Here is a 23,612-nt window from a genome sequence, read left to right as displayed (position 1 = left end):
AGCCCCTCTGTTTCTAGCCCTCTGGTTAAGCCCCTCTGTTTCGCGCCCTCTGTTTCAGCCCCTCCGTTTCTCGCCCTCTGTTTCAGCCCCTCTGTTTCTCGCCCTCTGTTTCAGCTCCTCTGTTTCTCGCCCTCTGTTTCTGCCCCTCTGATTTAGCCCCTCTGTTTCAGCCCCTCTGTTTCAGCCCCTCTGTTTCTCGCCCTCTGTTTCAGCCCCTCTGTTTCGCGCTCTCTGTTTCAGCCCCTCTGTTTCAGCCCCTCTGTTTCTCGCCCTCTGTTTCAGCCCCTCTGATTCAGCCCCACTGATTCAGCCCCTCTGAATCAGCCCCTCTGATACAGCGCCTCTGTTTCAGCCCCTCTGTTACAGCCCCTCTGTTTCTCGCCCTCTGTTTCAGCCCCTCTGTTTCTCACCGTCTGTTTCAGCCCGTCTGTTTTAGCCCCTCTGTTTCTGGCCCTCTGTTTCAGCCCCTCTGTTTCTCGCCCTCTGTTTCTGCCCCTCTGATTTAGCCCCTCTGTTTCAGCCTCTCTGTTTCAGCCCCTCTGTTTCTCGCCCTCTGTTTCAGCCCCTCTGTTTCTCGCCCTCTGTTTCAGCCCCTCTGTTTCTCACCCTCTGTTTCAGCCCGTCTGTTTAAGCCCCTCTGTTTCAGACCCTCTGTTTCTCGCCCTCTGTTTCAGCCCCTCTGTTTCTCGCCCTCTGTTTCAGCCCCTCTGTTTCTCGCCCTCTGTTTCGGCCCCTCTGATTTAGCCCCTCTGTTTCAGCCCCTCTGTTTCAGCCCCTCTGTTTCTCGCCCTCTGGTTCAGCCCCTCTGTTTCGCGCTCTCTGTTTCTCGCCCTCTGTTTCAGCCCCTCTGATTCAGCCCCTCTGTTTCAGCACCTCTGATTCAGCCCCTCTGTTTCAGCCCCTCTAATACAGCCCCTCTGTTTCAGCCCCTCTGATTCAGCCCCTCTGTTTCAGACCCTCTGTTTTAGCCCCTCTGTTTCAGGCCCTCTGTTCCCCGCCCTCTGTTTCAGCCCCTCTGTTTCTCGCCCTCTGTTTCAGCCCCTCTGTTTCTCGCCCTCTGTTTCAGCCCCTCTGATTCAGCCCCTCTGTTTCAGCCCCTCTGAGTCAGCCCCTCTGATTTAGCCCCTCTGATTCAGCCCCTCTCTTTCTCGCCCTCTGTTTCAGCCCCTCTGTTTCAGCCCTTCCGTTTCAGCCCCTCTGTTTCTCACCCTCTGTTTCAGCCCCTCTGTTTCAGCCCCTCTGTTTCTCGCCCTCTGTTTCAGCCCCTCTGTTTCTCGCCCTCTGTTTCAGCCCCACTGTTTCAACCCCTCTGTTTCAGTCCCTCTGTTTCAGCCACTCTGTTTCTCGCCCTCTGTTTAAGCCCCTCTGTTTCTCGCCCTCTGTTTCAGCCCCTCTGTGTCTCGCCCTCGTTTTCAGCCTCTCTGTTACAGCCCCTCTGTTTCAGCCCCTCTGTTTCAGCCCCTCTGTTTCTTGACCTCTGTTTCAGCCCCTCTGTTTCTCGCCCTCTGTTTCAGCCCCTCTGTTTCTCGCTCTCTGTTTCAGCCCCTCTGTTTCAGCCCCTCTGTTTCAGCCCCTCTGTTTCTCGCCCTCTGTTTCAGCCCCTCTGTTTCTCGCCCTCTGTTTCAGCCCCTCTGTTTCTCGCCCTCTGTATCAGCCCCTCTGTTTCAGCCCCTCTGTTTCAGCCCCTCTGTTTCAGCCCCTCTGTTTCTCGCCCTCTGTTTCTCGCCCTCTGTTTCAGCCCCTCTGTTTCTCGCCCTCTGTTTCAGCCCCACTGTTTCAACCCCTCTGTTTCAGTCCCTCTGTTTCAGCCACTCTGTTTCTCGCCCTCTGTTTAAGCCCCTCTGTTTCTCGCCCTCTGTTTCAGCCCCTCTGTGTCTCGCCCTCGTTTTCAGCCTCTCTGTTACAGCCCCTCTGTTTCAGCCCCTCTGTTTCAGCCCCTCTGTTTCTTGACCTCTGTTTCAGCCCCTCTGTTTCTCGCCCTCTGTTTCAGCCCCTCTGTTTCTCGCTCTCTGTTTCAGCCCCTCTGTTTCAGCCCCTCTGTTTCAGCCCCTCTGTTTCTCGCCCTCTGTTTCAGCCCCTCTGTTTCTCGCCCTCTGTTTCAGCCCATCTGTTTCTCGCCCTCTGTATCAGCCCCTCTGTTTCAGCCCCTCTGTTTCAGCCCCTCTGTTTCAGCCCCTCTGTTTCTCGCCCTCTGTTTCTCGCCCTCTGTTTCAGCCCCTCTGTTTCTCGCCCACTGTTTCAGCCCCTCTGTTTCTTGCCCTCTCTTTCAGCCCTGCTGATTCAGCCCGTCTGTTTCAGCCCCTCTGAATCAGCCCCTCTGATTTAGCCCCTCTGATTCAGCCCCTCTGTTTCTCGCCCGCTGTTTCAGCCCCACTGTTTCAGCCCATCTGTTTCTCACCCTCTGTTTCAGTCCCTCTGATTCAGCCCCTCTGATTCAGCCCCACGCATTCAGCCCCTCAGTTTCAGCCCCTCTGTTTCTCGCCCTCTGTTTCAGCCCCTCTGTTTCAGTCCCTCTGTTTCTCGCCCTCTGTTTCTCGCCCTCTGTTTCAGCCCCTCTGTTTCTCGGACTCTGTTTCAGCCCGTCTGCTCCTCGCCCTCTGTTTCAGCCCCTCTGTCATAGCCCCTTTGTTTCAGCCCCTCTGTTTCAGCCCCTCTGTTTCTCGCCCTCTGTTTCAGCCCCTCTGTTTCTCGCCCTCTGTTTCAGCCTCTCTGTTTCTCGCCCTCTGTTTCAGCCCCTGTGTTTCAGCCCCTCTGTTTCAGCCCCTCTGTTTCAGCCCCTCTGTTTCTCGCCCTCTGTTTCAGCCCCTCTGATTCTCGCCCTCTGTTTCAGCCCCTCTGTTTCTCGCTCTCTGTTTCAGCCCCTCTGTTTCAGCCCCTCTGTTTCAGCCCCTCTGTTTCTCGCCGTCTGTTTCTCGCCCTCTGTTTCAGCCCCTCTGTTTCTCGCCCTCTGTTTCAGCCCCTCTGTTTCAGCCCCTCTGATTCAGCCCCTCTGATTCAGCCCCTCTGTTTCTCCCCCTCTGTTTCAGCCCCTCTGTTTCAGCCCCTCTCTTTCAGCCCCTCTGTTTCTCGCCCTCTGGTTCAGCCCCTCTGTTTCGCGCCCTCTGTTTCAGCCTCTCCGTTTCTCGCCCTCTGTTTCAGCCCCTCTGTTTCTCGCCCTCTGTTTCAGCTCCTCTGTTTCTCGCCCTCTGTTTCTGCCCCTCTGATTTAGCCCCTCTGTTTCAGCCCCTCTGTTTCAGCCCCTCTGTTTCTCGCCCTCTGTTTCAGCCCCTCTGTTTCGCGCTCTCTGTTTCAGCCCCTCTGTTTCAGCCCCTCTGTTTCTCCCCCTCTGTTTCAGCCCCTCTGATTCAGCCCCACTGTTTCAGCCCCTCTGAATCAGCCCCTCTGATTCAGCGCCTCTGTTTCAGCCCCTCTGTTACAGCCCCTCTGTTTCTCGCCCTCTGTTTCAGCCCCTCTGTTTCTCACCCTCTGTTTCAGCCCGTCTGTTTTAGCCCCTCTGTTTCTCGCCCTCTGTTTCAGCCCCTCTGTTTCTCGCCCTCTGTTTCTGCCCCTCTGATTTAGCCCCTCTGTTTCAGCCCCTCTGTTTCAGCCCCTCTGTTTCTCGCCCTCTGTTTCAGCCCCTCTGTTTCTCGCCCTCTGTTTCAGCCCCTCTGTTTCTCACCCTCTGTTTCAGCCCGTCTGTTTCAGCCCCTCTGTTTCAGACCCTCTGTTTCTCGCCCTCTGTTTCAGCCCCTCTGTTTCTCGCCCTCTGTTTCAGCCCCTCTGTTTCTCACCCTCTGTTTCAGCCCGTCTGTTTCAGCCCCTCTGTTTCTCGCCCTCTGTTTCGGCCCCTCTGATTTAGCCCCTCTGTTTCAGCCCCTCTGTTTCAGCCCCTCTGTTTCTCGCTCTCTGGTTCAGCCCCTCTGTTTCGCGCTCTCTGTTTCTCGCCCTCTGTTTCAGCCCCTCTGATTCAGCCCCTCTGTTTCAGCACCTCTGTTTCAGCCCCTCTGTTTCAGCCCTTCCGTTTCAGCCCCTCTGTTTCTCACCCTCTGTTTCAGCCCCTCTGTTTCCGCCCCTCTGTTTCTCGCCCTCTGTTTCAGCCCCTCTGTTTCTCGCCCTCTGTTTCAGCCCCACTGCTTCTCGCCCTCTGTTTCAGCCCCTCTGTTTCTCGCCCTCTGTTTCAGCCCCTCTGATTCAGCCCCTCTGTTTCAGCCCCTCTGATTCAGCCCCTCTGATTTAGCCCCTCTGATTCAGCCCCTCTCTTTCTCGCCCTCTGTTTCAGCCCCTCTGTTTCAGCCCTTCCGTTTCAGCCCCTCTGTTTCTCACCCTCTGTTTCAGCCCCTCTGTTTCAGCCCCTCTGTTTCTCGCCCTCTGTTTCAGCCCCTCTGTTTCTCGCCCTCTGTTTCAGCCCCACTGTTTCAACCCCTCTGTTTCAGTCCCTCTGTTTCAGCCACTCTGGTTCTCGCCCTCTGTTTAAGCCCCTCTGTTTCTCGCCCTCTGTTTCAGCCCCTCTGTGTCTCGCCCTCGGTTTCAGCCTCTCTGTTACAGCCCCTCTGTTTCAGCCCCTCTGTTTCAGCCCCTCTGTTTCTTGACCTCTGTTTCAGCCCCTCTGTTTCAGCCCCTCTGTTTCAGCCCCTCTGTTTCTCGCCCTCTGTTTCAGCCCCTCTGTTTCTCGCCCTCTGTTTCAGCCCCTCTGTTTCTCGCCCTCTGTATCAGCCCCTCTGTTTCAGCCCCTCTGTTTCAGCCCCTCTGTTTCAGCCCCTCTGTTTCTCGCCCTCTGTTTCTCGCCCTCTGTTTCAGCCCCTCTGTTTCTCGCCATCTGTTTCAGCCCCTCTGTTTCAGCCCCTCTGATTCAGCCCCTCTGATTCAGCCCCTCTGTTTCTCGCCCTCTGTTTCAGCCGTTCTGTTTCAGCCCCTCTGTTTCAGCCCCTCTGTTTCAGCCCCTCTGTTTCTCGCCCTCTGGTTCAGCCCCTCTGTTTCGCGCTCTCTGTTTCTCGCCCTCTGTTTCAGCCCCTCTGATTCAGCCCCTCTGTTTCAGCACCTCTGTTTCAGCCCCTCTGTTTCAGCCCTTCCGTTTCAGCCCCTCTGTTTCTCACCCTCTGTTTCAGCCCCTCTGTTTCAGCCCCTCTGTTTCTCGCCCTCTGTTTCAGCCCCTCTGTTTCTCGCCCTATGTTTCAGCCCCACTGTTTCAACCCCTCTGTTTCAGTCCCTATGTTTCAGCCACTCTGGTTCTCGCCCTCTGTTTAAGCCCCTCTGTTTCTCCTCCTCTGTTTCAGCCCCTCTGTGTCTCGCCCTCGGTTTCAGCATCTCTGTTACAGCCCCTCTGTTTCAGCCCCTCTGTTTCAGCCCCTCTGTTTCTTGACCTCTGTTTCAGCCCCTCTGTTTCAGCCCCTCTGTTTCAGCCCCTCTGTTTCTCGCCCTCTGTTTCAGCCCCTCTGTTTCTCGCCCTCTGTTTCAGCCCCTCTGTTTCTCGCCCTCTGTATCAGCCCCTCTGTTTCAGCCCCTCTGTTTCAGCCCCTCTGTTTCAGCCCCTCTGTTTCTCGCCCTCTGTTTCTCGCCCTCTGTTTCAGCCCCTCTGTTTCTCGCCATCTGTTTCAGCCCCTCTGTTTCAGCCCCTCTGATTCAGCCCCTCTGATTCAGCCCCTCTGTTTCTCGCCCTCTGTTTCAGCCGTTCTGTTTCAGCCCCTCTGTTTCAGCCCCTCTGTTTCAGCCCCTCTGTTTCTCGCCCTCTGGTTCAGCCCCTCTGTTTCGCGCGCTCTGTTTCTCGCCCTCTGTTTCAGCCCCTCTGATTCAGCCCCTCTGTTTCAGCACCTCTGTTTCAGCCCCTCTGTTTCAGCCCTTCCGTTTCAGCCCCTCTGTTTCTCACCCTCTGTTTCAGCCCCTCTGTTTCCGCCACTCTGTTTCTCGCCCTCTGTTTCAGCCCCTCTGTTTCTCGCCCTCTGTTTCAGCCCCACTGCTTCTCGCCCTCTGTTTCAGCCCCTCTGTTTCTCGCCCTCTGTTTCAGCCCCTCTGATTCAGCCCCTCTGTTTCAGACCCTCTGATTCAGCCCCTCTGATTTAGCCCCTCTGATTCAGCCCCTCTCTTTCTCGCCCTCTGTTTCAGCCCCTCTGTTTCAGCCCTTCCGTTTCAGCCCCTCTGTTTCTCACCCTCTGTTTCAGCCCCTCTGTTTCAGCCCCTCTGTTTCTCGCCCTCTGTTTCAGCCCCTCTGTTTCTCGCCCTCTGTTTCAGCCCCACTGTTTCAACCCCTCTGTTTCAGTCCCTCTGTTTCAGCCACTCTGGTTCTCGCCCTCTGTTTAAGCCCCTCTGTTTCTCGCCCTCTGTTTCAGCCCCTCTGTGTCTCGCCCTCGGTTTCACCCTCTCTGTTACAGCCCCTCTGTTTCAGCCCCTCTGTTTCAGCCCCTCTGTTTCTTGACCTCTGTTTCAGCCCCTCTGTTTCAGCCCCTCTGTTTCAGCCCCTCTGTTTCAGCCCCTCTGTTTCTCGCCCTCTGTTTCAGCCCCTCTGTTTCTCGCCCTCTGTTTCAGCCCCTCTGTTTCTCGCCCTCTGTATCAGCCCCTCTGTTTCAGCCCCTCTGTTTCAGCCCCTCTGTTTCAGCCCCTCTGTTTCTCGCCCTCTGTTTCTCGCCCTCTGTTTCAGCCCCTCTGTTTCTCGCCCTCTGTTTCAGCCCCTCTGTTTCAGCCCCTCTGATTCAGCCCCTCTGATTCAGCCCCTCTGTTTCTCACCCTCTGTTTCAGCCGTTCTGTTTCAGCCCCTCTGTTTCAGCCCATCTTTTTCAGCCGCTCTGTTTCTCGCCCACTGTTTCAGCCCGTCTGTTTCTCACACTCTGTTTCAGCCCCTCTGTTTCTCGCCCTCTGTTTCAGCCCCTCTGTTTCTCGCCCTCTGTTTCAGCCCCTCTGTTTCTCGCCCTCTGTTTCAGCCCCTCTGTTTCTCGCCCACTGTTACAGCCCCTCTGTTTCTCACCCTCTGTTTCAGCCCCTCTGATTCAGCCCCTCTGATTCAGCCCCAAGCATTCAGCCCCTCTGTTTCAGCCGCTCTGTTTCTCGCCCTCTGTTTCAGCCCCTCTGTTTCTCGCCCTCTGTTTCAGCCCCTCTGTTTCAGCCCCTCTGGTTCAGTCCCTCTGTTTCTCCCCCTCTGTTTCTCGCCCTCTGTTTAAGCCCCTCTGTTTCTCGCCCTCTGTTTCAGCCCCTCTGTGTCTCGCTCTCTGTTTCAGCCCCTCTGTTTCATCCCCTCTGTTTCTCGCCCTCTGTTTCAGCCCCTCTGTTTCTCGCCCTCTGTTTCAGCCCCTCTGTTTCTCGCTCTTTGTTTCAGCCTCTCTGTTTCTCGCCCTCTGTTTCAGCCCCTCTGTTTCAGCCCCTCTGTTTCAGCCCCTCTGTTTCTCGCCCTCTGTTTCAGCCCCTCTGTTTCTCGCCCTCTGTAGCAGCCCCTCTGTTCCAGCCCCTCTGATTCAGCCCCTCTGTTTCAGCCCCTCTGTTTCTCGCCCTCTGTTTCTCGCCCTCTGTTTCAGCCCCTCTGTTTCTCGCCCTCTGTTTGAGCCCCTCTGTTTCAGCCCCTCTGTTTCAGCCCCTCTGATTCAGCCCCTCTGATTCAGCCCCTCTGTTTCTCGGCCTCTGTTTCAGCCGTTCTGTTTCAGCCCCTCTCTTTCAGCCCCTCTGTTTCTCGCCCTCTGTTTTAGCACCTCTGATTCAGCCCCTCTGTTTCAGCCCCTCTGAATCAGCCACTCTGATTCAGCCCCTCTGTTTCAGCCCCTCTGTTTCAGCCCCTCTGTTTCTCGCCCTCTGTTTCAGCCCCTCTGTATCTCGCCCTCTGTTTCAGCCCCTCTGTTTCTCGCCCTCTGTTTCAGCCTCACTGTTTCACGCCCTCTGTTTCAGCCCCTCTGTTTCAGCCCCTCAATTTCAGCCCCTCTGTTTCTCGCCCTCTGTTTCAGCCCATCTGTTCTCGCCCTCTGTTTCAGCCCCTCTGTAACTCGCCCTCTGTTTCAGCCCCTCTGATTCAGGACCTCTGTTTCAGCCCCTCTATTTCAGCCCCTCTGTTTCAGCCCCTCTGTTTCTTGCCCTCTGTTTCAGCCCCTCTGTTTCGCGCTCTCTGTTTCAGCCCCTCTGTTTCAGCCCCTCTGTTTCTCGCCCTCTGTTTCAGCCCCTCTGTTTCTCACCCTCTGTTTCAGCCCGTCTGTTTCAGCCCCTCTGTATCTCGCCCTCTGTTTCAGCCCCTCTGTTTCAGCCCCTCTGTTTCAGCCCCTCTGATTCAGCCCCTCTGATTCAGCCCCTCTGTTTCTCGCCCTCTGTTTCACCCGTTCTGTTTCAGCCCCTCTGTTTCAGCCCCTCTGTTTCTCGCCCTCTGGTTCAGCCCCTCTGTTTCGCGCCCTCTGTTTCAGCCCCTCCGTTTCTCGCCCTCTGTTTCAGCCCCTCTGTTTCTCGCCCTCTGTTTCAGCCCCTCTGTTTCTCGCCCTCTGTTTCTGCCCCTCTGATTTAGCCCCTCTGTTTCAGCCCCTCTGTTTCAGCCCCTCTGTTTCTCGCCCTCTGTTTCTGCCCCTCTGTTTCGCGCTCTCTATTTCAGCCCCTCTGTTTCAGCCCCTCTGTTTCTCGCCCTCTGTTTCAGCCCCTCTGATTCAGCCCCACTGTTTCAGCCCCTCTGAATCAGCCCCTCTGATTCAGCGCCTCTGTTTCAGCCCCTCTGTTTCTCACCCTCTGTTTCAGCCCGTCTGTTTTAGCCCCTCTGTTTCTCGCCCTCTGTTTCAGCCCCTCTGTTTCTCGCCCTCTGTTTCTGCCCCTCTGATTTAGCCCCTCTGTTTCAGCCCCTCTGTTTCAGCCCCTCTGTTTCTCGCCCTCTGTTTCAGCCCCTCTGTTTCTCGCCCTCTGTTTCAGCCCCTCTGTTTCTCACCCTCTGTTTCAGCCCGTCTGTTTCAGCCCCTCTGTTTCAGACCCTCTGTTTCTCGACGTCTGTTTCAGCCCCTCTGTTTCTCGCCCTCTGTTTCAGCCCCTCTGTTTCTCACCCTCTGTTTCAGCCCGTCTGTTTCAGCCCCTCTGTTTCTCGCCCTCTGTTTCGGCCCCTCTGATTTAGCCCCTCTGTTTCAGCCCCTCTGTTTCAGCCCCTCTGTTTCTCGCCCTCTGGTTCAGCCCCTCTGTTTCGCGCTCTCTGTTTCTCGCCCTCTGTTTCAGCCCCTCTGATTCAGCCCCTCTGTTTCAGCACCTCTGATTCAGCCCCTCTGTTTCAGCCCCTCTGATACAGCCCCTCTGTTTCAGCCCCTCTGATTCAGCCCCTCTGTTTCAGACCCTCTGTTTTAGCCCCTCTGTTTCAGGCCCTCTGTTCCTCGCACTCTGTTTCAGCCCCTCTGTTTCTCGCCCTCTGTTTCAGCCCCTCTGTTTCTCGCCCTCTGTTTCAGCCCCTCTGATTCAGCCCCTCTGTTTCAGCCCCTCTGATTCAGCCCCTCTGATTTAGCCCCTCTGTTTCAGCCCCTCTGTTTCTCGCCCTCTGTTTCAGCTCCTCTGTTTCTCGCCCTCTGTTTCTGCCCCTCTGATTTAGCCCCTCTGTTTCAGCCCCTCTGTTTCAGCCCCTCTGTTTCTCGCCCTCTGTTTCAGCCCCTCTGTTTCGCGCTCTCTGTTTCAGCCCCTCTGTTTCAGCCCCTCTGTTTCTCGCCCTCTGTTTCAGCCCCTCTGATTCAGCCCCACTGTTTCAGCCCCTCTGAATCAGCCCCTCTGATTCAGCACCTCTGTTTCAGCCCCTCTGTTACAGCCCCTCTGTTTCTCGCCCTCTGTTTCAGCCCCTCTGTTTCTCACCCTCTGTTTCAGCCCGTCTGTTTTAGCCCCTCTGTTTCTCGCCCTCTGTTTCAGCCCCTCTGTTTCTCGCCCTCTGTTTCTGCCCCTCTGATTTAGCCCCTCTGTTTCAGCCCCTCTGTTTCAGCCCCTCTGTTTCTCGCCCTCTGTTTCAGCCCCTCTGTTTCTCGCCCTCTGTTTCAGCCCCTCTGTTTCTCACCCTCTGTTTCAGCCCGTCTGTTTCAGCCCCTCTGTTTCAGACCCTCTGTTTCTCGCCCTCTGTTTCAGCCCCTCTGTTTCTCGCCCTCTGTTTCAGCCCCTCTGTTTCTCACCCTCTGTTTCAGCCCGTCTGTTTCAGCCCCTCTGTTTCTCGCCCTCTGTTTCGGCCCCTCTGATTTAGCCCCTCTGTTTCAGCCCCTCTGTTTCAGCCCCTCTGTTTCTCGCCCTCTGGTTCAGCCCCTCTGTTTCGCGCTCTCTGTTTCTCGCCCTCTGTTTCAGCCCCTCTGATTCAGCTCCTCTGTTTCAGCACCTCTGTTTCAGCCCCTCTGTTTCAGCCCTTCCGTTTCAGCCCCTCTGTTTCTCACCCTCTGTTTCAGCCCCTCTGTTTCAGCCCCTCTGTTTCTCTCCCTCTGTTTCAGCCCCTCTGTTTCTCGCCCTCTGTTTCAGCCCCACTGTTTCAACCCCTCTGTTTCAGTCCCTCTGTTTCAGCCACTCTGTTTCTCGCCCTCTGTTTAAGCCCCTCTGTTTCTCGCCCTCTGTTTCAGCCCCTCTGTGTCTCGCCCTCGGTTTCAGCCTCTCTGTTACAGCCCCTCTGTTTCAGCCCCTCTGTTTCAGCCCCTCTGTTTCTTGACCTCTGTTTCAGCCCCTCTGTTTCTCGCCCTCTGTTTCAGCCCCTCTGTTTCTCGCTCTCTGTTTCAGCCCCTCTGTTTCAGCCCCTCTGTTTCTCACCCTCTGTTTCAGCCCCTCTGTTTCTCGCCCTCTGTTTCAGCCCCTCTGTTTCTCGCCCTCTGTATCAGGCCCTCTGTTTCAGCCCCTCTGTTTCAGCCCCTCTGTTTCAGCCCCTCTGTTTCTCGCCCTCTGTTTCTCGCCCTCTGTTTCAGCCCCTCTGTTTCTCGCCCACTGTTTCAGCCCCTCTGTTTCTTGCCCTCTCTTTCAGCCCTGCTGATTCAGCCCGTCTGTTTCAGCCCCTCTGAATCAGCCCCTCTGTTTCTCGCCCTCTGTTTCAGCCCCACTGTTTCAGCCCATCTGTTTCTCACCCTCTGTTTCAGCCCCTCTGATTCAGCCCCTCTGATTCAGCCCCACGCATTCAGCCCCTCAGTTTCAGCCCCTCTGTTTCTCGCCCTCTGTTTCAGCCCCTCTGTTTCAGTCCCTCTGTTTCTCGCCCTCTGATTCTCGCCCTCTGTTTCAGCCCCTCTGTTTCTCGGACTCTGTTTCAGCCCGTCTGCTCCTCGCCCTCTGTTTCAGCCCCTCTGTTATAGCTCCTTTGTTTCAGCCCCACTGTTTCAGCCCCTCTGTTTCTCGCCCTCTGTTTCAGCCCCTCTGTTTCTCGCACTCTGTTTCAGCCTCTCTGTTTCTCGCCCTCTGTTTCAGCCCCTGTGTTTCAGCCCCTGTGTTTCAGCCCCTCTGTTTCAGCCCCTCTGTTTCTCGCCCTCTGTTTCAGCCCCTCTGTTTCTCGCCCTCTGTTTCAGCCCCTCTGTTTCTCGCTCTCTGTTTCAGCCCCTCTGTTTCAGCCCCTCTGTTTCAGCCCCTCTGTTTCTCGCCGTCTGTTTCTCGCCCTCTGTTTCAGCCCCTCTGTTTCTCGCCCTCTGTTTCAGCCCCTCTGTTTCAGCCCCTCTGATTCAGCCCCTCTGATTCAGCCCCTCTGTTTCTCGCCCTCTGTTTCAGCCCCCCTGTTTCAGCCCCTCTGTTTCAGCCCCTCTGTTTCTCGCCCTCTGGTTCAGCCCCTCTGTTTCGCGCCCTCTGTTTCAGCCCCTCCGTTTCTCGCCCTCTGTTTCAGCCCCTCTGTTTCTTGCCCTCTGTTTCAGCTCCTCTGTTTCTCGCCCTCTGTTTCTGCCCCTCTGATTTAGCCCCTCTGTTTCAGCCCCTCTGTTTCAGCCCCTCTGTTTCTCGCCCTCTGTTTCAGCCCCTCTGTTTCGCGCTCTCTGTTTCAGCCCCTCTGTTTCAGCCCCTCTGTTTCTCCCCCTCTGTTTCAGCCCCTCTGATTCAGCCCCACTGTTTCAGCCCCTCTGAATCAGCCCCTCTGATTCAGCGCCTCTGTTTCAGCCCCTCTGTTACAGCCCCTCTGTTTCTCGCCCTCTGTTTCTGCCTCTCTGTTTCTCACCCTCTGTTTCAGCCCGTCTGTTTTAGCCCCTCTGTTTCTCGCCCTCTGTTTCAGCCCCTCTGTTTCTCGCCCTCTGTTTCTGCCCCTCTGATTTAGCCCCTCTGTTTCAGCCCCTCTGTTTCAGCCCCTCTGTTTCTCGCCCTCTGTTTCAGCCCCTCTGTTTCTCGCCCTCTGTTTCAGCCCCTCTGTTTCTCACCCTCTGTTTCAGCCCGTCTGTTTCAGCCCCTCTGTTTCAGACCCTCTGTTTCTCGCCCTCTGTTTCAGCCCCTCTGTTTCTCGCCCTCGATTCAGCCCCTCTGTTTCTCACCCTCTGTTTCAGCCCGTCTGTTTCAGCCCCTCTGTTTCTCGCCCTCTGTTTCGGCCCCTCTGATTTAGCCCCTCTGTTTCAGCCCCTCTGTTTCAGCCCCTCTGTTTCTCGCCCTCTGGTTCAGCCCCTCTGTTTTGCGCTCTCTGTTTCTCGCCCTCTGTTTCAGCCCCTCTGATTCAGCCCCTCTGTTTCAGCACCTCTGTTTCAGCCCCTCTGTTTCAGCCCTTCCGTTTCAGCCCCTCTGTTTCTCACCCTCTTTTTCAGCCCCTCTGTTTCCGCCCCTCTGTTTCTCGCCCTCTGTTTCAGCCCCTCTGTTTCTCGCCCTCTGTTTCAGCCCCACTGTTTCTCGCCCTCTGTTTCAGCCCCTCTGTTTCTCGCCCTCTGTTTCAGCCCCTCTGATTCAGCCCCTCTGTTTCAGCCCCTCTGATTCAGCCCCTCTGATTTAGCCCCTCTGATTCAGCCCCTCTCTTTCTCGCCCTCTGTTTCAGCCCCTCTGTTTCAGACCTTCCGTTTCAGCACCTCTGTTTCTCACCCTCTGTTTCAGCCCCTCTGTTTCAGCCCCTCTGTTTCTCGCCCTCTGTTTCAGCCCCTCTGTTTCTCGCCCTCTGTTTCAGCCCCACTGTTTCAACCCCTCTGTTTCAGTCCCTCTGTTTCAGCCACTCTGGTTCTCGCCCTCTGTTTAAGCCCCTCTGTTTCTCGCCCTCTGTTTCAGCCCCTCTGTGTCTCGCCCTCGGTTTCAGCCTCTCTGTTACAGCCCCTCTGTTTCAGCCCCTCTGTTTCAGCCCCTCTGTTTCTTGACCTCTGTTTCAGCCCCTCTGTTTCTCGCCCTCTGTTTCAGCCCCTCTGTTTCTCGCTCTCTGTTTCAGCCACTCTGTTTCAGCCCCTCTGTTTCAGCCCCTCTGTTTCTCGCCCTCTGTTTCAGCCCCTCTGTTTCTCGCCCTCTGTTTCAGCCCCTCTGTTTCTCGCCCTCTGTATCAGCCCCTCTGTTTCAGCCCCTCTGTTTCAGCCCCTCTGTTTCAGCCCCTCTGTTTCTCGCCCTCTGTTTCTCGCCCTCTGTTTCAGCCCCTCTGTTTCTCGCCCTCTGTTTCAGCCCCTCTGTTTCAGCCCCTCTGATTCAGCCCCTCTGATTCAGCCCCTCTGTTTCTCGCCCTCTGTTTCAGCCGTTCTGTTTCCGCCCCTCTGTTTCAGCCCCTCTGTTTCTCGCCCTCTGTTTCAGCCCCTCGGTTTCTCGCCCTCTGTTTCAGCCCCTCTGTTTCTCGCCCTCTGTTTCAGCCCCTCTGAATCAGCCACTCTGATTCAGCCCCTCTGTTTCAGCCCCTCTGTTTCAGCCCCTCTGTTTCTCGCCCACTGTTTCAGCCCGTCTGTTTCTCACACTCTGTTTCAGCCCCTCTGTTTCTCGCCCTCTGTTTCAGCCCCTCTGTTTCTCGCCCTCTGTTTCAGCCCCTCTGTTTCTCGCCCTCTGTTTCAGCCCCTCTGTTTCTCGCCCACTGTTACAGCCCCTCTGTTTCAGCCCCTCTGTTTCAGCCCCTCTGATTCAGCCCCTCTGATTCAGCCCCAAGCATTCAGCCCCTCTGTTTCAGCCGCTCTGTTTCTCGCCCTCTGTTTCAGCCCCTCTGTTTCTCGCCCTCTGTTTCAGCCCCTCTGTTTCAGCCCCTCTGGTTCAGTCCCTCTGTTTCTCCCCCTCTGTTTCTCGCCCTCTGTTTAAGCCCCTCTGTTTCTCGCCCTCTGTTTCAGCCCCTCTGTGTCTCGCTCTCTGTTTCAGCCCCTCTGTTTCAGCCCCTCTGTTTCATCCCCTCTGTTTCTCGCCCTCTGTTTCAGCCCCTCTGTTTCTCGCCCTCTGTTTCAGCCCCTCTGTTTCTCGCCCTTTGTTTCAGCCTCTCTGTTTCTCGCCCTCTGTTTCAACCCCTCTGTTTCAGCCCCTCTGTTTCAGCCCCTCTGTTTCTCGCCCTCTGTTTCAGCCCCTCTGTTTCTCGCCCTCTGTAGCAGCCCCTCTGTTTCAGCCCCTCTGATTCAGCCCCTCTGTTTCAGCCCCTCTGTTTCTCGCCCTCTGTTTCTCGCCCTCTGTTTCAGCCCCTCTGTTTCTCGCCCTCTGTTTGAGCCCCTCTGTTTCAGCCCCTCTGATTCAGCCCCTCTGATTCAGCCCCTCTGTTTCTCGCCCTCTGTTTTAGCCCCTCTGATTCAGCCCCTCTGTTTCAGCCCCTCTGAATCAGCCACTCTGATTCAGCCCCTCTGTTTCAGCCCCTCTGTTTCAGCCCCTCTGTTTCTCGCCCTCTGTTTCAGCTCCTCTGTTTCTCGCCCTCTGTTTCAGCCCCTCTGTTTCTCGCCCTCTGTTTCAGCCCCTCTGTTTCTCACCCTCTGTTTCAGCCCCTCTGATTCAGCGCCTCTGTTTCAGCCCCTCTGTTACAGCCCCTCTGTTTCTCGCCCTCTGTTTCAGCCCCTCTGTTTCTCGCCATCTGTTTCTGCCCCTCTGATTTAGCCCCTCTGTTTCAGCCCCTCTGTTTCAGCCCCTCTGTTTCTCGCCCTCTGTTTCAGCCCCTCTGTTTCTCGCCCTCTGTTTCAGCCCCTCTGTTTCTCACCCTCTGTTTCAGCCCGTCTGTTTCAGCCCCTCTGTTTCAGACCCTCTGTTTCTCGACCTCTGTTTCAGCCCCTCTGTTTCTCGCCCTCTGTTTCAGCCCCTCTGTTTCAGCCCCTCTGTTTCTCGCCCTCTGGTTCAGCCCCTCTGTTTCGCGCTCTCTGTTTCTCGCCCTGTTTCAGCCCCTCTGATTCAGCCCCTCTATTTCAGCACCTCTGATTCAGCCCCTCTGTTTCAGCCCCTCTGATACAGCCCCTCTGTTTCAGCCCCTCTGATTCAGCCCCTCTGTTTCAGACCCTCTGTTTTAGCCCCTCTGTTTCAGGCCCTCTGTTCCTCGCACTCTGTTTCAGCCCCTCTGTTTCTCGCCCTCTGTTTCAGCCCCTCTGTTTCTCGCCCTCTGTTTCAGCCCCTCTGATTCAGCCCCTCTGTTTCAGCCCCTCTGATTCAGCCCCTCTGATTTAGCCCCTCTGATTCAGCCCCTCTCTTTCTCGCCCTCTGTTTCAGCCCCTCTGTTTCAGCCCTTCCGTTTCAGCCCCTCTGTTTCTCACCCTCTGTTTCAGCCCCTCTGTTTCAGCCCCTCTGTTTCTCGCCCTCTGTTTCAGTCCCTCTGTTTCTCGCCCTCTGTTTCAGCCCCACTGTTTCAACCCCTCTGTTTCAGTCCCTCTGTTTCAGCCACTCTGTTTCTCGCCCTCTGTTTAAGCCCCTCTGTTTCTCGCCCTCTGTTTCAGCCCCTCTGTGTCTCGCCCTCGGTTTCAGCCTCTCTGTTACAGCCCCTCTGTTTCAGCCCCTCTGTTTCAGCCCCTCTGTTTCTTGACCTCTGTTTCAGCCCCTCTGTTTCCCGCCCTCTGTTTCAGCCCCTCTGTTTCTCGCTCTCTGTTTCAGCCCCTCTGTTTCAGCCCCTCTGTTTCTCACCCTCTGTTTCAGCCCCTCTGTTTCTCGCCCTCTGTTTCAGCCCCTCTGTTTCTCGCCCTCTGTATCAGCCCCTCTGTTTCAGCCCCTCTGTTTCAGCCCCTCTGTTTCAGCCCCTCTGTTTCTCGCCCTCTGTTTCTCGCCCTCTGTTTCAGCCCCTCTGTTTCTCGCCCACTGTTTCAGCCCCTCTGTTTCTTGCCCTCTCTTTCAGCCCTGCTGATTCAGCCCGTCTGTTTCAGCCCCTCTGAATCAGCCCCTCTGATTTAGCCCCTCTGATTCAGCCCCTCTGTTTCTCGCCCTCTGTTTCAGCCCCACTGTTTCAGCCCATCTGTTTCTCGCCCTCTGTTTCAGCCCCACTGTTTCAACCCCTCTGTTTCAGCCCCTCAGTTTCAGCCACTCTGTTTCTCGCCCTCTGTTTCAGCCCCTCTGTTTCAGTCCCTCTGTTTCTCGCCCTCTGTTTCTCGCCCTCTGTTTCAGCCCCTCTGTTTCTCGGACTCTGTTTCAGCCCGTCTGCTCCTCGCCCTCTGTTTCAGCCCCTCTGTTATAGCTCCTTTGTTTCAGCCCCACTGTTTCAGACCCTCTGTTTCTCGCCCTCTGTTTCAGCCCCTCTGTTTCTCGCCCTCTGTTTCAGCCCCTCTGTTTCTCGCCCTCTGTTTCAGCCCCTGTGTTTCAGCCCCTCTGTTTCAGCCCCTCTGTTTCAGCCCCTCTGTTTCTCGCCCTCTGTTTCAGCCCCTCTGTTTCTCGCTCTCTGTTTCAGCCCCTCTGTTTCAGCCCCTCTGTTTCAGCCCCTCTGTTTCTCGCCGTCTGTTTCTCGCCCTCTGTTTCAGCCCCTCTGTTTCTCGCCCTCTGTTTCAGCCCCTCTGTTTCAGCCCCTCTGATTCAGCCCCTCTGATTCAGCCCCTCTGTTTCTCGCCCTCTGTTTCAGCCCCTCTGTTTCAGCCCCTCTGTTTCAGCCCCTCTGTTTCTCGCCCTCTGGTTCAGCCCCTCTGTTTCGCGCCCTCTGTTTCAGCCCCTCCGTTTCTCGCCCTCTGTTTCAGCCCCTCTGTTTCTTGCCCTCTGTTTCAGCTCCTCTGTTTCTCGCCCTCTGTTTCTGCCCCTCTGATTTAGCCCCTCTGTTTCAGCCCCTCTGTTTCAGCCCCTCTGTTTCTCGCCCTCTGTTTCAGCCCCTCTGTTTCGCGCTCTCTGTTTCAGCCCCTCTGTTTCAGCCCCTCTGTTTCTCCCCCTCTGTTTCAGCCCCTCTGATTCAGCCCCACTGTTTCAGCCCCTCTGAATCAGCCCCTCTGATTCAGCGCCTCTGTTTCAGCCCCTCTGTTACAGCCCCTCTGTTTCTCGCCCTCTGTTTCTGCCTCTCTGTTTCTCACCCTCTGTTTCAGCCCGTCTGTTTTAGCCCCTCTGTTTCTCGCCCTCTGTTTCAGCCCCTCTGTTTCTCGCCCTCTGTTTCTGCCCCTCTGATTTAGCCCCTCTGTTTCAGCCCCTCTGTTTCAGCCCCTCTGTTTCTCGCCCTCTGTTTCAGCCCCTCTGTTTCTCGCCCTCTGTTTCAGCCCCTCTGTTTCTCACCCTCTGTTTCAGCCCGTCTGTTTCAGCCCCTCTGTTTCAGACCCTCTGTTTCTCGCCCTCTGTTTCAGCCCCTCTGTTTCTCGCCCTCGATTCAGCCCCTCTGTTTCTCACCCTCTGTTTCAGCCCGTCTGTTTCAGCCCCTCTGTTTCTCGCCCTCTGTTTCGGCCCCTCTGATTTAGCCCCTCTGTTTCAGCCCCTCTGTTTCAGCCCCTCTGTTTCTCGCCCTCTGGTTCAGCCCCTCTGTTTCGCGCTCTCTGTTTCTCGCCCTCTGTTTCAGCCCCTCTGATTCAGCCCCTCTGTTTCAGCACCTCTGTTTCAGCCCCTCTCTTTCAGCCCTTCCGTTTCAGCCCCTCTGTTTCTCACCCTCTGTTTCAGCCCCTCTGTTTCCGCCCCTCTGTTTCTCGCCCTCTGTTTCAGCCCCTCTGTTTCTCGCCCTCTGTTTCAGCCCCACTGTTTCTCGCCCTCTGTTTCAGCCCCTCTGTTTCTCGCCCTCTGTTTCAGCCCCTCTGATTCAGCCCCTCTGTTTCAGCCCCTCTGATTCAGCCCCTCTGATTTAGCCCCTCTGATTCAGCCCCTCTCTTTCTCGCCCTCTGTTTCAGCCCCTCTGTTTCAGACCTTCCGTTTCAGCACCTCTGTTTCTCACCCTCTGTTTCAGCCCCTCTGTTTCAGCCCCTCTGTTTCTCGCCCTCTGTTTCAGCCCCTCTGTTTCTCGCCCTCTGTTTCAGCCCCACTGTTTCAACCCCTCTGTTTCAGTCCCTCTGTTTCAGCCACTCTGGTTCTCGCCCTCTGTTTAAGCCCCTCTGTTTCTCGCCCTCTGTTTCAGCCCCTCTGTGTCTCGCCCTCGGTTTCAGCCTCTCTGTTACAGCCCCTCTGTTTCAGCCCCTCTGTTTCAGCCCCTCTGTTTCTTGACCTCTGTTTCAGCCCCTCTGTTTCTCGCCCTCTGTTTCAGCCCCTCTGTTTCTCGCTCTCTGTTTCAGCCACTCTGTTTCAGCCCCTCTGTTTCAGCCCCTCTGTTTCTCGCCCTCTGTTTCAGCCCCTCTGTTTCTCGCCCTCTGTTTCAGCCCCTCTGTTTCAGCCCCTCTGTTTCTCGCCCTCTGTATCAGCCCCTCTGTTTCAGCCCCTCTGTTTCAGCCCCTCTGTTTCTCGCCCTCTGTTTCTCGCCCTCTGTTTCAGCCCCTCTGTTTCTCGCCCTCTGTTTCAGCCCCTCTGTTTCAGCCCCTCTGATTCAGCCCCTCTGATTCAGCCCCTCTGTTTCTCGCCCTCTGTTTCAGCCGTTCTGTTTCAGCCCCTCTGTTTCAGCCCCTCTGTTTCTCGCCCTCTGTTTCAGCCCCTCTGTTTCAGCCCCTCGGTTTCTCGCCCTCTGTTTCAGCCCCTCTGTTTCTCGCCCTCTGTTTCAGCCCCTCTGAATCAGCCACTCTGATTCAGCCCCTCTGTTTCAGCCCCTCTGTTTCAGCCCCTCTGTTTCTCGCCCACTGTTTCAGCCCGTCTGTTTCTCACACTCTGTTTCAGCCCCTCTGTTTCTCGCCCTCTGTTTCAGCCCCTCTGTTTCTCGCCCTCTGTTTCAGCCCCTCTGTTTCTCGCCCTCTGTTTCAGCCCCTCTGTTTCTCGCCCACTGTTACAGCCCCTCTGTTTCAGCCCCTCTGTTTCAGCCCCTCTGATTCAGCCCCAAGCATTCAGCCCCAAGCATTCAGCCCCTCTGTTTCAGCCACTCTGTTTCTCGCCCTCTGTTTCAGCAACTCTGTTTCTCGCCCTCTGTTTCAGCCCCTCTGTTTCAGCCCCTCTGGTTCAGTCCCTCTGTTTCTCCCCCTCTGTTTCTCGCCCTCTGTTTAAGCCCCTCTGTTTCTCGCCCTCTGTTTCAGCCCCTCTGTGTCTCGCTCTCTGTTTCAGCCCCTCTGTTTCAGCCCCTCTGTTTCATCCCCTCTGTTTCTCGCCCTCTGTTTCAGCCCCTCTGTTTCTCGCCCTCTGTTTCAGCCCCTCTGTTTCTCGCCCTTTGTTTCAGCCTCTCTGTTTCTCGCCCTCTGTTTCAACCCCTCTGTTTCAGCCCCTCTGTTTCAGCCCCTCTGTTTCTCGCCCTCTGTTTCAGCCCCTCTGTTTCTCGCCCTCTGTAGCAGCCCCTCTGTTTCAGCCCCTCTGATTCAGCCCCTCTGTTTCAGCCCCTCTGTTTCTCGCCCTCTGTTTCTCGCCCTCTGTTTCAGCCCCTCTGTTTCTCGCCTTTGTTTGAGCCCCTCTGTTTCAGCCCCTCTGATTCAGCCCCTCTGATTCAGCCCCTCTGTTTCTCGGCCTCTGTTTCAGCCGTTCTGTTTCAGCCCCTCTGTTTCAGCCCCTCTGAATCAGCCACTCTGATTCAGCCCCTCTGTTTCAGCCCCTCTGTTTCAGCCCCTCTGTTTCTCGCCCTCTGTTTCAGCCCCTCTGTATCTCGCCCTCTGTTTCAGCCCCTCTATTTCTCGCCCTCTGTTTCAGCCTCACTGTTTCTCGCCCTCTGTTTCAGCCCCTCTGTTTCAGCCCCTCAATTTCAGCCCCTCTGTTTCTCGCCCTCTGTTTCAGCCCATCTGTTCTCGCCCTCTGTTTCAGCCCCTCTGTAACTCGCCCTCTGTTTCAGCCCCTCTGATTCAGGACCTCTGTTTCAGCCCCTCTATTTCAGCCCCTCTGTTTCAGCCCCTCTGTTTCTTGCCCTCTGTTTCAGCCCCTCTGTTTCACGCTCTCTGTTTCAGCCCCTCTGTTTCATCCCCTCTGTTTCTCGCCCTCTGTTTCAGCCCCTCTGTTTCTCACCCTCTGTTTCAGCCCGTCTGTTTCAGCCCCTCTGTATCTCGCCCTCTGTTTCAGCCCCTCTGTTTCAGCCCCTCTGTTTCAGCCCCTCTGATTCAGCCCCTCTTATTCAGCCCCTCTGTTTCTCGCCCTCTGTTTCACCCGTTCTGTTTCAGCCCCTCTGTTTCAGCCCCTCTGTTTCTCGCCCTCTGGTTCAGCCCCTCTGTTTCGCGCCCTCTGTTTCAGCCCCTCCGTTTCTCGCCCTCTGTTTCAGCCCCTCTGTTTCTCGCCCTCTGTTTCAGCCCCTCTGTTTCTCGCCCTCTGTTTCTGCCCCTCTGATTTAGCCCCTCTGTTTCAGCCCCTCTGTTTCTCGCCCTCTGTTTCAGCCCCTCTGTTTCGCGCTCTCTGTTTCAGCCGCTCTGTTTCAGCCCCTCTGTTTCTCGCCCTCTGTTTCAGCCCCTCTGATTCAGCCCCACTGTTTCAGCCCCTCTGAATCAGCCCCTCTGATTCAGCGCCTCTGTTTCAGCCCCTCTGTTACAGCCCCTCTGTTTCTCGCCCTCTGTTTCAGCCCCTCTGTTTCTCACCCTCTGTTTCAGCCCGTCTGTTTTAGCCCCTCTGTTTCTCGCCCTCTGTTTCAGCTCCTCTGTTTCTCGCCCTCTGTTTCTGCCCCTCTGATTTAGCCCCTCTGTTTCAGCCCCTCTGTTTCAGCCCCTCTGTTTCTCGCCCTCTGTTTCAGCCCCTCTGTTTCTCGCCCTCTGTTTCAGCCCCTCTGTTTCTCACCCTCTGTTTCAGCCCGTCTGTTTCAGCCCCTCTGTTTCAGACCCTCTGTTTCTCGACCTCTGTTTCAGCCCCTCTGTTTCTCGCCCTCTGTTTCAGCCCCTCTGTTCTCACCCTCTGTTTCAGCCCGTCTGTTTCAGCCCCTCTGTTTCTCGCCCTCTGTTTCAGCCCCTCTGTTTCAGCCCCTCTGTTTCTCGCCCTCTGGTTCAGCCCCTCTGTTTCGCGCTCTCTGTTTCTCGCCCTCTGTTTCAGCCCCTCTGATTCAGCCCCTCTGTTTCAGCACCTCTGATTCAGCCCCTCTGTTTCAGCCCCTCTGATACAGCCCCTCTGTTTCAGCCCCTCTGATTCAGCCCCTCTGTTTCAGACCCTCTGTTTTAGCCCCTCTGTTTCAGGCCCTCTGTTCCTCGCACTCTGTTTCAGCCCCTCTGTTTCTCGCCCTCTGTTTCAGCCCCTCTGTTTCTCGCCCTCTGTTTCAGCCCCTCTGATTCAGCCCCTCTGTTTCAGCCCCTCTGATTCAGCCCCTCTGATTTAGCCCCTCTGATTCAGCCCCTCTCTTTCTCGCCCTCTGTTTCAGCCCCTCTGTTTCAGCCCTTCCGTTTCAGCCCCTCTGTTTCTCACCCTCTGTTTCAGCCCCTCTGTTTCAGCCCCTCTGTTTCTCGCCCTCTGTTTCAGTCCCTCTGTTTCTCGCCCTCTGTTTCAGCCCCACTGTTTCAACCCCTCTGTTTCAGTCCCTCTGTTTCAGCCACTCTGTTTCTCGCCCTCTGTTTAAGACCCTCTGTTTCTCGCCCTCTGTTTCAGCCCCTCTGTGTCTCGCCCTCGGTTTCAGCCTCTCTGTTACAGCCCCTCTGATTCAGCCCCTCTGATTCAGCCCCTCTGTTTCTCGCCCTCTGTTTCACCCGTTCTGTTTCAGCCCCTCTGTTTCAGCCCCTCTGTTTCTCGCCCTCTGGTTCAGCCCCTCTGTTTCGCGCCCTCTGTTTCAGCCCCTCCGTTTCTCGCCCTCTGTTTCAGCCCCTCTGTTTCTCGCCGTCTGTTTCAGCCCCTCTGTTTCTCGCCCTCTGTTTCTGCCCCTCTGATTTAGCCCCTCTGTTTCAGCCCCTCTGTTTCAGCCCCTCTGTTTCTCGCCCTCTGTTTCAGCCCCTCTGTTTCGCGCTCTCTATTTCAGCCCCTCTGTTTCAGCCCCTCTGTTTCTCGCCCTCTGTTTCAGCCCCTCTGATTCAGCCCCACTGTTTCAGCCCCTCTGAATCAGCCCCTCTGATTCAGCGCCTCTGTTTCAGCCCCTCTGTTACAGCCCCTCTGTTTCTCGCCCTCTGTTTCAGCCCCTCTGTTTCTCACCCTCTGTTTCAGCCCGTCTGTTTTAGCCCCTCTGTTTCTCGCCCTCTGTTTCAGCCCCTCTGTTTCTCGCCCTCTGTTTCTGCCCCTTTGATTTAGCCCCGCTGTTTCAGCCCCTCTGTTTCAGCCCCTCTGTTTCTCGCCCTCTGTTTCAGCCCCTCTGTTTCTCGCCCTCTGTTTCAGCCCCTCTGTTTCTCACCCTCTGTTTCAGCCCGTCTGTTTCAGCCCCTCTGTTTCAGACCCTCTGTTTCTCGACGTCTGTTTCAGCCCTCTGTTTCTCGCCCTCTGTTTCAGCCCCTCTGTTTCTCACCCTCTGTTTCAGCCTGTCTGTTTCAGCCCCTCTGTTTCTCGCCCTCTGTTTCGGCCCCTCTGATTTAGCCCCTCTGTTTCAGCCCCTCTGTTTCAGCCCCTCTGTTTCTCGCCCTCTGGTTCAGCCCCTCTGTTTCGCGCTCTCTGTTTCTCGCCCTCTGTTTCAGCCCCTCTGATTCAGCCCCTCTGTTTCAGCACCTCTGATTCAGCCCCTCTGTTTCAGCCCCTCTGATACAGCCCCTCTGTTTCAGCCCCTCTGATTCAGCCCCTCTGTTTCAGACCCTCTGTTTTAGCCCCTCTGTTTCAGGCCCTCTGTTCCTCGCACTCTGTTTCAGCCCCTCTGTTTCTCGCCCTCTGTTTCAGCCCCTCTGTTTCTCGCCCTCTGTTTCAGCCCCTCTGATTCAGCCCCTCTGTTTCAGCCCCTCTGATTCAGCCCCTCTGATTTAGCCCCTCTGTTTCAGCCCCTCTGTTTCTCGCCCTCTGTTTCAGCTCCTCTGTTTCTCGCCCTCTGTTTCTGCCCCTCTGATTTAGCCCCTCTGTTTCAGCCCCTCTGTTTCAGCCCCTCTGTTTCTCGCCCTCTGTTTCAGCCCCTCTGTTTCGCGCTCTCTGTTTCAGCCCCTCTGTTTCAGCCCCTCTGTTTCTCGCCCTCTGTTTCAGCCCCTCTGATTCAGCCCCACTGTTTCAGCCCCTCTGAATCAGCCCCTCTGATTCAGCACCTCTGTTTCAGCCCCTCTGTTACAGCCCCTCTGTTTCTCGCCCTCTGTTTCAGCCCCTCTGTTTCTCACCCTCTGTTTCAGCCCGTCTGTTTTAGCCCCTCTGTTTCTCGCCCTCTGTTTCAGCCCCTCTGTTTCTCGCCCTCTGTTTCTGCCCCTCTGATTTAGCCCCTCTGTTTCAGCCCCTCTGTTTCAGCCCCTCTGTTTCTCGCCCTCTGTTTCAGCCCCTCTGTTTCTCGCCCTCTGTTTCAGCCCCTCTGTTTCTCACCCTCTGTTTCAGCCCGTCTGTTTCAGCCCCTCTGTTTCAGACCCTCTGTTTCTCGCCCTCTGTTTCAGCCCCTCTGTTTCTCG

Source organism: Chiloscyllium punctatum, chromosome 22, assembly GCF_047496795.1.
Source record: "Chiloscyllium punctatum isolate Juve2018m chromosome 22, sChiPun1.3, whole genome shotgun sequence".
In the NCBI taxonomy this organism is placed as follows: Eukaryota; Metazoa; Chordata; class Chondrichthyes; order Orectolobiformes; family Hemiscylliidae; genus Chiloscyllium; species Chiloscyllium punctatum.
The sequence above is the reverse complement of the archived record's forward strand: the minus strand, read 5'-3'. Positions refer to the sequence as shown.